Genomic DNA, 13,348 nt, shown 5'->3' with positions numbered 1-13,348 from the left:
CGCATAGTGGAGATGGGATTTCATGAAATCCCATCCACTGTGCTGTAACATTTGGACGCTGTGGATGTACAGAGCGTCCAACTCGCAGCATTTACTGACCATGGAAACATACCCTAATAGAAAAATGTCACCAGTTTACCACCAGAAGCAAGGATAATGCATTGCAGCAAATGTGTATGTTGAGCAGGGTGATACATATAGTTTCATGCTAGTTTTGTTACTTTGCAGATAAACATTTAAAGGGGTTGTTCCCTACTAGGACTACCTCTTCTTAAACTAAATATTCTGCCCTGATACAATAATAAAGCCTATACTCGCCTCCCGTGCCGACGCCATTCCCACAGTGTCTGCACTCGTGGTCCCGGTGCTTTGATGCGGTGGAAGGACACATAATGCCTGGCACCCAATCAGCACGTTCTCCGCCTTCGGACAAACTGAATGTGAAGAGGAAGTCAGGGATCAGCTGCAGCCCTGATGACCTCCTCTAGATGTTCCATTTGTCCGAAGACAGTGACATAAGCGCTGATTGGGTGCCAGCGTCACGTGTCACAACACCGCATCACAGCCCCAGAGAGAGCGACTGCCGACACCGTGTGGATGGTGCAAGCATGGGAGGGGAGTATAGGCTTTGTTATATTATTGGGGCCGAACATTTAGTTTTAAGAAGGGGTTGTCCCAGTAGCAGACAACCCCTTTAAGCCTCTTATTCCACATGTCTTTTCATTTTCTTTTTTGGAAAGAAGATGCAGCATCCGACCCCTATTCCATCCTGCAGGTAGGGCCATGTTCACAGTGCAGTGCCCATTGAGCATACATCAGCAGTCTGTAGCTGTATGACTTATAGAATTCTGTATCTATTTGGTATACACTAGTAGCTTTTCCAATTGGATATGTGGAATGTGCACTGGGAATAAAGTGTGTCTGATCTCTGATCCATGTTCAGATTAGTGTGGTGAAAAATGCATTAAAAGGAATCTGATGTCAGGTGTTTGCTACCCCATCTGAGAGCAGCATGATGTAAGGGTTGAGACACTGATTCCAGTGGTGTATGACTTACTGGGCTGCTTGCTGCTGTTTTGGTAAAATCAGTGTTATATCTGCTGTTGATTTACCAGATCTCCTGATGCTGTGCTCTGTATAACCCCGCCCACACCACTGATTGGCAGCTTTCTGCCTCTGCACAGTGTACACAGAAGGTTGCCAATCTGTGATGGGGGGTTATACAGAGCTTATGAATATGGAGGACTACACTCACTGGCCACTTTATTAGGTACACCTGTCCAACTGTGTGTTAAGAATTATTTTCTAATCAGCCAATCACATGGCGGCAACTCAGTGCATTTAGGCATGTAGACATGGTCAAGACAATCTCCTGCAGTTCAAACCGAGCATCAGTATGGGGAAGAAAGGTGATTTGAGTGCCTTTGAACGTGGCATGATTGTTGGTGCCAGAAGGGCTGGTCTGAGTATTTCAGAAACTGCTGATCTACTGGGATTTTCACGCACAACCATCTCTAGGGTTTACAGAGAATGGTCCGAAAAAGAAAAAAAATCCAGTGAGCGGCAGTTCTGTGGCCGGAAATGCCTTGTTGATGCCAGAGGTCAGAGGAGAATGGGCAGACTGGTTCGAGCTGATAGAAAGGCAACAGTGACTCAAATTGCCACCCGTTACAACCAAGGTAGGCAGAAGAGCATCTCTGAACGCACAGTGCGTCGAACTTTGAGGCAGATGGGCTACAGCAGCAGAAGACCACACTGGGTACCACTCCTCTCAGCTAAGAACAGGAAACTGAGGCTACAATTTGCACAAGCTCATCGAAATTGGACAGTAGAAGATTGGAAAAACGTTGCCTGGTCTGATGAGTCTCGATTTCTGCTGCGACATTCGGATGGTAGGGTCAGAATTTGGCGTAAACAACATGAAAGCATGGATCCATCCAGCCTTGTATCAACGGTTCAGGCTGGTGGTGGTGGTGTCATGGTGTGGGGAATTTTTTCTTGGCACTCTTTGGGCCCCTTGGTACCAATTGAGCATCGTTGCAACGCCACAGCCTACCTGAGTATTGTTGCTGACCATGTCCATCCCTTTATGACCACAATGTACCCAACATCTGATGGCTACTTTCAGCAGGATAATGCGCCATGTCATAAAGCTCGAATCATCTCAGATTGGTTTCTTGAACATGACAATGAGTTCACTGTACTCAAATGGCCTCCTCAGTCACCAGATCTCAATCCAATAGAGCATCTTTGGGATGTGGTGGAACGGGAGATTCGCATCAGGGATGTGCAGCCGACAAATCTGCGCCAACTGTGTGATGCCATCATGTCAATATGGTCCAAAATCTCTGAGGAATGCTTCCAGCACCTTGTTGAATCTCTGCTACGAAGAATTGAGGCAGTTCTGAAGGCAAAAGGGGGTCCAACCCGTTACTAGCATGGTGTACCTAATAAAGTGGCCAGTGAGTGTATATGGCAGCAGGTTTACTAGTTCTCTAGTGATAACCTGCTTCTGATAAAACAGGGATTTTTATAAAAACCTGCAGCAAGCATCCCAGTAAGTGACATATCTCTGGAATTGAGGTCCGTCTTCATATGATGTAGCTCTCACATTAGGTGACAGATTCCCTTTAAGAAATCCGTAGGTAATTTTATTGAGTAAAAGTCCATCTGCATCCCAGAGTCTGAAGCTCTTTTCACTAATCTTTCTGGATCCCAGGACCCAAGCTTATAATGAGTGCAGTAATCAAAAGTGGTGGGATGCATCACAGTTTTAATGTACAGCCTTTTTGAAATTATCGTCGTGGTTGTATGGGGGGACGCAGCTGGCGCCAGTCTAACAATGAGGGAATCACTTATCTAGATCTTATTAGCAAAAAAATCATTCCATATGGAACTACCGACAAACTATCTTACGGCACTACTTTTATGGCATGATTCAAAACCATTTTCTCCTTAAAGGTATCCTAATATTACATGTGTCCTTGTATAGTACGTGCACTGTAGCCTCTGTACGGAAACTCTAGTCCGGCAAAACCTCTTCTGTAATCTCCTAACAGTAGAAAAACCTTGCAGTCTGCACTTGTGCATTGCTCCCATCCCTGCATGTTCTTCTCATGCCTTTTTGTCTTGATGACTACTCTGCCTGTGTTATTAGATGCATGTGATCATTGTGATGTATTCTGTGCAGCAGTGTACAGCGACATTACCCTGTAAGCTGGGAGCACAGGCAGCGTAGTCAGGGGAAAAAGCTGAACAAAATCTTGTACTGCCTGTCAGAAGACATTCTATATACAGAAGGAACATTCTTTGAATGTGAAGTTTTTCCAGCCAGTTTTTTTTTTTTTTATCACTTGCAATGTTAGGAATATGCTCAGTGGTTAGTTAGCCTTTTAAATGGAATATGGAAAATGATCTATAGACTAAACCGGATTGTGTGTGTGTATATGTATGTGTGTGTGTGTATATGTATGTGTGTATATATATATATATATATATATATATATATATATATGTGTGTGTGTGTGTGTATATATATATATATATATATATATATATATATATGTGTGTGTATATATATATATATATATATATATATATATATAATTTGTAAATGTCAGCGATGGTGGTTTTTTGTTTTTAATTAAGCATTCTGCAATGATTTATAAATATTGCAGTTTTCAGACTGACTGCTGGAACAATTTTCACACTGACTGCTGGGGCAATTCTAGATGATTCATTCCTCCCTTTGTTTCAGGAAATGCACTTGTAAATTAACAGCAGTAGACTGACTCTGACCCTATCTTTTGCATTAAACGTCTTACCTGTACAAAGTTCATTGTGAAGGGAAGGGAGCCAGGTGACCTGCAGAGTGTTGTCAGCCCAGTTCAATATTGAGATGTCACTGATCATTGTAACCCTTCTTCTGCTGCTAAAGAGCCTGATAAAACTTTTCCTGAAAAGGGGAAGTATGAATCTAAAATATACCCTGTAACCAATGTGAAAATTTCAAGATTGCCATTTATGATTTTAATACAGCTCGTTATATGAAAATACCCCATCATCAAAAATTGTTGACAAATGCCATGTAAAGTAAGTTTGGTCACATAAATTCATAGGCACAATTTGCCACTTTGGTGCAACTCTTTTTAATGAAGTTGACTGTGGCGTGGAGGAGGGGAGAGACATAAAACGTATTTTATTTTTTTTTTTCCCTTGTAAAGTTAACGCAGCAGAAAACATCCATGTCTCCTATCAAAAGAAGCGTTTCTGACCATAGGTAATGCAAACATACCTGTCTTGTAGTTTGGAGGAAACCCCATTTTATTTGCAGGCCCCGTTTACATTAATAGGACAGTCACAAATTTCTGCAACAAGTCCTGTAAATATGCCATCATTTTGCTTGTCTTGGAGTGGAAGGGTGTGCTTCAGGGATTTGTCCAGTATGTTTCTCGGTAATATAACTAATTGGGTTGTGACGTGTTGCTCTGATCTCAGATGAAAATCAAAAATCATTTCTATCATGTAAGTGTAGCGATAAGTTGAAGAACAGAAATGGAAATAAACTAAAATAAGAATCAGATTACAATTTCAGAAACGCGTCGGGCTATTATAAAACATCCGTCTTATTGTTGGATTAATCAAATTGCTTTTTTGTGATTTCCTCTATAAAAGCTTTTCCACATATTTCACAGGAACATCTTTTCAGTAATGAGCAGCTGAAGTTGATGGTAATGTTTATCCCTGAGAAGCTTGTGTTGCTCTACTAGAGAAACCATGTGTCAAATAGAGCATATGAGCCTAACATTTCTTTACAGTGTTGCATGGCCTTGCATCAAGAAGCTAACTCTAGAAACTATTGTTTTCCTGTATTGTCATTTCTTACATGCTTTGTATAACGTCTTGTGTTTGCTTCTATCTTTGCTGCTGCTTCTGTGCATCTGTTCTCAACTGTAGACCTCACACCATCCAGCGTTGCTTCTCGTGAACCTAATAACAAAAGTAAAGCTGCTTCGTCATCTGCTTTCTCACCTCTTTCTGTCAAATCAAAGGGTGGGTATGCATGCTTCTCACCCTGCTTTTACCTACATTTTACATAATACTAAGCTGTACATTCCTTATCTTCCAACTGCTTTGTAGCATTTTTTTCCCTTTTATCCAGACCCTTGGGGCTATAGAGTTTATATATACAGGACCATGACTTTAAAAACACAAATGTTAGCATATTTGTATATAAAAATGTTATTGCAGGTTTTGTACTTGATTACGTTGTATCTGTGATTGCCTTTCACTTTACGTCTACAGTCCTGCCAATCCAATTGGGTCACTTTTTAGATGTGGCACAGATAATTCAGTGGAACTCGCATGGAAGGCCATATTCTTACATTCCATAGTTTACAGGCTCTAAAATACTGTCTTGTAGGAAATTTTATATCCACAGCTATCAACGTACATTTTTGTGACGGGGATCTTTTTATTTTTTAATATGAAGTATTGCCTAAAGCGATATCTGCATGGTGAAAAGATCAATTACTACTTTAATTGGCCCAATCAAAGGGACACTTTTGTATGTATAAAACAAAAAATCTAAGCATTTAGTGAGAGATGCCCATAGTGTCCTAAGGTTCAAACAAACTTTTGCAAACAAAAGTAATTGAAGCTTTTTGGAATTACTTATTTTCCTTTCACTCATGACAGCACAAGTGAGAGTGGATCCTGCTCTTTCAGATGGACAGGAAGCCTAGCACAAATCGACAACACCCACTTCCTTCAGTGGTTTCCTGTCCTTGGACAGAGGAGTCTGTAGAGTATGCCGTCTGATAGCTGTGAAGATGGAACATCTTGGAAGACTGAGGCCAAGTCAAGGATTGCTGTGAAAATATCAGTCTGGTTGGCCTCTGGGACATAACTCCATGTATACTAAAGAATCTGTGTGGGCTCTATTAAAACCTACATCTACATAGAGGAAGTGCAGACACTATTTTTATATCTCGGATCAGTTTCTGTTGGTTGTGGGAGATTTGGACCTGATTCATCAAAGCGATTACGCCAAAATTATGACTGAAAATGCTTTGAAAATTCACAATTTTTTGTTAACTACTGAGTTGCGCAAACATTTAATGACTTTTGTCGATTTCTTGTCAGTTTCATTCAGCTCTGCCAAAGTGGGTTGTGGCACGATGGGGCTTAGTGACGCCCTCTTGTCAAACTCATTATAAGCTGTGGTGTGCCTTACACCACTTTTCAGTCGCACCTGATTCATTAAGAGGCTTAATGAAATAAGCAACTCTGACTACAGCGTGCCTGCTCATCAAGACCAGTGTGGGCAATGCTGGGGTTGATGAGTTGTGCCCTTTGTATTTACCTAGCTTTAGTATATACTGTACAGGTGCTTCTCACAAAATTTAAAATTAAAATATCATCAAAAAGTTAATTTATTTCAGTTCTTCAATACAAAAAGTGAAACTCATATATTATATAGAGTCATTATAAACAGAGTGATCTATTTCAAGTGTTTATTTCTGTTAATGTTGATGATTATGGCTTACAGCCAATGAAAACCCAAAAGTCATTATCTCAGTAAAGTAGAATACTTTATAAGACCATCTTGAAAAATGATTTTAAAATCTAAAATGTTGGCCTACTGAAATGTATGTTCAGTAAATGCACTCAATACTTGGTCGGGGCTCCTTTTGCATCAATGCGGCATGGCATGGAGGCGATCAGCCTGTGGCACTGCTGAGGTCTTATGGAAGCCCAGGTTGCTTTGATAGCAGCCTTCAGCTTGTCTGCATTGGTTTTTTTTTTAATTCGTTTATTAAACAACAACAAACAGATGTACACATTTTGTAAATAACCAATGCAATGTATACACAATCATCATAATATCTGTAAAGGGAGAAAACCAACAAATTTGCATATTGAGTTATTTGTACAGATCTCAATGTCACAGGTCCTCACTCTCTTGAGAGGCCTATGGATAATCTAGGAGTAGTTACAAGAATCCGTTATTCATCTATACAAATGTTTGGCTATGGAAACCTTCATAGAAAATCGGAGTCAATCAACCCAACAAAAACCACTTTTCAAAATCACATCAGTAAAACATACATTTTTATTAGTACACATTTCTTACAAAAATATCAATTTAAACAAAATGAGTCAGTATCAAGGTGGAGACATGATAGAGAGACAAATAAGGTACCAGGTGGAAACACCTATCAATATTGAACCCCTCAACCAAGAAGGGGAAAACATTGTAACACCCTAATTGGGACATAGGGGAGGGTGAAATGGGAGCAAAAAATTCCTTTATGTAGACATTTTTATATGAACCACCTTCACTGGTGTGGGAACAGCACATGCCATAGTCACCAATAAATTCAAAAAAATATATGTAAGGGCAAAATCATAGCCCAAGGTTGTTCACACACACAGAAAGGTGAAAAGGAGTAATAGTCCTATACCTATGCTCCCATTATAACAAGCACCTCACCCACCATCCCTAGTCAGGGAACCGCTAAAGTGCTATTGATAGTGCAAAAAGTACATCACCTTACCCATGAAGGGTCCTAGAGAGCCTCTCTACTGCCCGACGCGTTTCGCCCTGCTGGGCTTCCTCGGGGGGCTGTGTGGATGCATTATTAAGCCACCTGTATGCTTTTATAGGGGAGTAGATAATTTACAAATGGCGCGCGCCATCTTTGAAAAGCCGCGCATGCGCAGAAGCTCGCCTGAGTCCCGTCACGTCACTACCGGTCTTCCCGGAAACCGGCGCGCGTCATCGCAGTGGCTGTTGCCATGGCTGCGTGTGCACACACGGAACCGTATGGAAGACTGCAGCGACGCGACAGGACACTAATGCGCATGCGCGGGACATCAAACCAGATTCCTCTGCACATTGATGAGACAATTGAAAACATCTATTGGCTATTTAGAGAAAAGAAATCTTTCCAGACCACATGGTGTACCAATTTAAATATGTGAAGCCACAATATAGATGCATTTCAACATAATGATTCAACACTATCTATTTTAACACATAATGGAAAATATAAAATTCAAAATTAATAATCATAATCCATTTAAAGTGCAATAGAATAGATATACCAGAAAGAACGATACATATACAAAAATGAATCAGAGAACTCTCTTCAATGTAACATAGATAGTTATTACAATAAGAATCAGTTAGCTCTAAAATTATGCGCACGTCCTCCATCAATTTCTTGCAGCTCTTCACTCCCCGGTGTCCATAGTTATAGAGCAATATTGACGCATGTGGAGAGATAAAGACCTCATAAAAAACAAATAAGACAAAAAATTAAAATATGAACATACAAAAAAGATACAGATAAAATAATTAAAAACGAGAAAAAGAAGAGAGAGAAGAGGACCATTTAGAGGAATGACGTAAATGACAGCTGCTCATTAAGGCCTGCTGGGAACATTGTACCTAGGGTCACAATCCACCGGCACTCAAGCTGTGCCAATGCTTTTTTATAATCGCCCCCCCTGGCTCCACAATGGATGCGGTCTATGCCGCGAACCAGGAAGCCAGTCGGGTTTGAGTTATGGCACAGCTTGAAGTGCCTAGGGACCGTTTTTAAACCAGAAACATCTTGTATTTCCTTTGCCGCCACTATGTCCCTCACATGTTCGCGTGTGCGAACACGGAGTTCGCGAGATGTTAAGCCCACATAGATGAGCTTACAAGGGCATAGTGCATAATACACCACAAATCTTGTACTACACGATATATATGATAAGATTTGATATTCATTCAAACCATCTGCTGAAGAAAATGCGGTTGCTCGACAAATATTTACACAGGCTCGACATGAGCCACAAGGAAAGCACCCCCATTTTTTCTTTGGTTGCTGTGACCCAAACAGACCCCTCGAGGGGGCTGCCACATAGTGGCTACGTACCAACAGGTCTTTAAGGTTTTTGCCCCTTCTAGCTGTCATTAATGGATTGGATGGTAGAACCTTGTTCAAACACGGATCGGTCTGGAGTACAGACCAGTGTCTCTGCAAAATCTGGCGCATATTGTCCCATTGATTATTAAACGTAGAAATGTATCTTAGGACAAAATCTTTTTTACCATGTGTGTTAATGCGGCCAGGCCCCACAAGCAATTGGTCGCAGGGTGTGGCCCAAGCTCGACGATAACCTTTTTTAATGCACCGATTACTATATCCACGCTCGCTGAATCTGGAGCTCAGGTCACGAGCCTGGTCCCTAAAAGCCCCATCGGTAGAACACACCCTTTTCATTCTTAAAAATTGCCCAATAGGCACTGCTTGAATGGTGGATGATGTGTGGGCAGATGTAGCGTGTAACAATGAATTGACCGATGTCTCCTTACGGAAGACATCGGTCTGTATCCTGCCCTCATCATCCACCATTATTTTGATATCCAAAAAATCTATAACTTTAGGGTTGATCTTATAAGTTAATTTAATATTTAGATTATTTTTATTCAGCTCACCGATGAAGTTTACGAAACCAGACTCGCTCCCTTGCCAAATAATAAAAACATCATCAATAAATCGAAACCAGCACTGCGCATGGGCCGCGGCCTGCACCCCGCCTCCAAAAATGCCCCTCTCCCAGTGGCCCAAGAAAAGGTTGGCATAGGACGGGGCACAGGCCGCGCCCATCGCAGTGCCACGCTGCTGCAGAAAAAAACGGTCTTTAAAAATAAAAATGAAAAGGGTGTGTTCTCCAGATTCAGCGAGCGTGGATATAGTAATCGGTGCATTAAAAAAGGTTATAGTCGAGCTTGGGCCACACCCCGCGACCAATTGCTTGTGGGGCCTGGCCGCATTAACACACATGGTAAAAAAGATTTTGTCCTAAGATACATTTCTACGTTTAATAATCAATGGGACAATATGCGCCAGATTTTGCAGAGACACTGGTCTGTACTCCAGACCGATCCGTGTTTGAACAAGGTTCTACCATCCAATCCATTAATGACAGCTAGAAGGGGCAAAAACCTTAAAGACCTGTTGGTACGTAGCCACTATGTGGCAGCCCCCTCGAGGGGTCTGTTTGGGTCACAGCAACCAAAGAAAAAATGGGGGTGCTTTCCTTGTGGCTCATGTCGAGCCTGTGTAAATATTTGTCGAGCAACCGCATTTTCTTCAGCAGATGGTTTGAATGAATATCAAATCTTATCATATATATCGTGTAGTACAAGATTTGTGGTGTATTATGCACTATGCCCTTGTAAGCTCATCTATGTGGGCTTAACATCTCGCGAACTCCGTGTTCGCACACGCGAACATGTGAGGGACATAGTGGCGGCAAAGGAAATACAAGATGTTTCTGGTTTAAAAACGGTCCCTAGGCACTTCAAGCTGTGCCATAACTCAAACCCGACTGGCTTCCTGGTTCGCGGCATAGACCGCATCCATTGTGGAGCCAGGGGGGGCGATTATAAAAAAGCATTGGCACAGCTTGAGTGCCGGTGGATTGTGACCCTAGGTACAATGTTCCCAGCAGGCCTTAATGAGCAGCTGTCATTTACGTCATTCCTCTAAATGGTCCTCTTCTCTCTCTTCTTTTTCTCGTTTTTAATTATTTTATCTGTATCTTTTTTGTATGTTCATATTTTAATTTTTTGTCTTATTTGTTTTTTATGAGGTCTTTATCTCTCCACATGCGTCAATATTGCTCTATAACTATGGACACCGGGGAGTGAAGAGCTGCAAGAAATTGATGGAGGACGTGCGCATAATTTTAGAGCTAACTGATTCTTATTGTAATAACTATCTATGTTACATTGAAGAGAGTTCTCTGATTCATTTTTGTATATGTATCGTTCTTTCTGGTATATCTATTCTATTGCACTTTAAATGGATTATGATTATTAATTTTGAATTTTATATTTTCCATTATGTGTTAAAATAGATAGTGTTGAATCATTATGTTGAAATGCATCTATATTGTGGCTTCACATATTTAAATTGGTACACCATGTGGTCTGGAAAGATTTCTTTTCTCTAAATAGCCAATAGATGTTTTCAATTGTCTCATCAATGTGCAGAGGAATCTGGTTTGATGTCCCGCGCATGCGCATTAGTGTCCTGTCGCGTCGCTGCAGTCTTCCATACGGTTCCGTGTGTGCACACGCAGCCATGGCAACAGCCACTGCGATGACGCGCGCCGGTTTCCGGGAAGACCGGTAGTGACGTGACGGGACTCAGGCGAGCTTCTGCGCATGCGCGGCTTTTCAAAGATGGCGCGCGCCATTTGTAAATTATCTACTCCCCTATAAAAGCATACAGGTGGCTTAATAATGCATCCACACAGCCCTCCGAGGAAGCCCAGCAGGGCGAAACGCGTCGGGCAGTAGAGAGGCTCTCTAGGACCCTTCATGGGTAAGGTGATGTACTTTTTGCACTACCAATAGCACTTTAGCGGTTCCCTGACTAGGGATGGTGGGTGAGGTGCTTGTTATAATGGGAGCATAGGTATAGGACTATTACTCCTTTTCACCTTTCTGTGTGTGTGAACAACCTTGGGCTATGATTTTGCCCTTACATATATTTTTTTGAATTTATTGGTGACTATGGCATGTGCTGTTCCCACACCAGTGAAGGTGGTTCATATAAAAATGTCTACATAAAGGAATTTTTTGCTCCCATTTCACCCTCCCCTATGTCCCAATTAGGGTGTTACAATGTTTTCCCCTTCTTGGTTGAGGGGTTCAATATTGATAGGTGTTTCCACCTGGTACCTTATTTGTCTCTCTATCATGTCTCCACCTTGATACTGACTCATTTTGTTTAAATTGATATTTTTGTAAGAAATGTGTACTAATAAAAATGTATGTTTTACTGATGTGATTTTGAAAAGTGGTTTTTGTTGGGTTGATTGACTCCGATTTTCTATGAAGGTTTCCATGTTTATGGGGAGTTACCCATTAATTTTGATGTTCTGAACAACATCACTTCTAGCAGGTATGAGCATAATTGTGTCACTAAATGTTTGGCTATGCATAACCCAAACTGATAAACTACAACCAGCTCGTCTGCTTTGTTGGGTCTGGTGTCTCTCCTCTTCATAATACTCCATAGATTATCTATGGGCTTAAGGCCAGGTGAGTTTGCTGGCCAATCAAGCACAGTGATACTGTAGTTTTTAAACCACCTGGTATTGGTACTTTTGGCAGTGTGGACAGGTGCCATGTCCTGCTGGAGAATGAAATTTCGATCTCCAAAAGCTTGTTGGCGGAAGGAAGCATGAAGTGCTCTAAAATTTCCTGGAAGATGGATGCGCGGACTTTGGTCTTGATAAAACACAATGGACCTACACCAGCAGATGACATGGCTCCTCTAAACCATCACTGATTGCTTCACAATAGACCTCAAGCAGCTTGGATTGTGTGCCTCTCCACTCTTCCTCCAGACTCTTGGACCCTGATTTCCAAATGAAATGCAAAATTTACTTTGATCTGAAAACAACACCTTCGACCACTGAGCAACAGTCCTGTTTTTTCTCTCCTTGGCCCAGATAGGATGCTTCTGGCGTTGTCTACTGGTCATGAGTGGCCTGACACAAGGAATGCGACACTTTTAGCCCATGTCCTGGATACGTTTGTGTGGTGGCTCTTGAAGCAGTGACTCCAGCAGCAGTCCATTCCTTGTGAATATCCCCCAATTTTTTGAATGGCCTTTTCTTAACAATTCTTTCCAGGCTGCGGTTATCCCGGTTGCTTGTGCACCTTTTTCTACAACACTTTTTCCTTCCACTCAACTTTCCATTAATATGCTTGGATACAGCACTCTGAACAGCTAGCTTCTTTAGCAATGACCTTTTGTGGCTTTCCCTCCTTTGTGGCGTGTGTCAATGTGGAGTGTGTCAATGACTGCCTTCTGGACATATGCCAAGTCAGCAGTCTTCCCCATGATTGTGGAGCCTACTGAAACAGACTTGGGGACATTTTTAAATGCTTAGGAAGCCTTTGCAGGTGTTTTTGTTAATTATTCTAATTTACTGAGATAATGACTTTTGCATTTTCATTGGCTGTAAGCCATAATCATCTACAATAACAGAAATAAACCCTAGAAATCACTCTGTAAGGACTCTATAATGAGTTTCACTTTTTGTATTGAAGAACTGAAATAAATTAACTTTTCGATATTCTAATTTTGTGAGAAGCACCTGTATGTATACCATAGCAAGGCTTTCTTCCATTATTCGCTGACACATGGGCAAAAGCTAAACTAAGGGTTTGTGTACACAACATCTTTAAAATGCCGGTGCACCCACCAAATTTTTCCTAGTGAAGCTGCTTCATGAAAGCCAGCAGTCCATTTTCTGGAGCTGCTATGAT

General features: G+C 41.5%; 1 protein-coding gene across 13 annotated transcripts in view; it reads left to right on the top strand.

The window, feature by feature from the left end:
- The window catches only part of MYCBP2 (MYC binding protein 2), a 439,899-nt gene that overhangs the window by 367,371 nt on the left and 59,180 nt on the right, over nt 1-13,348 (top strand). The gene's annotated exons all lie outside the window — the stretch shown is intronic.

This window comes from Dendrobates tinctorius, unplaced genomic scaffold (assembly GCF_039654945.1).
Source record: "Dendrobates tinctorius isolate UK_male_01 unplaced genomic scaffold, ASM3965494v1 ptg000064l, whole genome shotgun sequence".
NCBI classification, from domain to species: Eukaryota; Metazoa; Chordata; class Amphibia; order Anura; family Dendrobatidae; genus Dendrobates; species Dendrobates tinctorius.
Note: the sequence above shows the minus strand (reverse complement) of the source record. Positions and strands in the feature narration are given on the sequence as shown.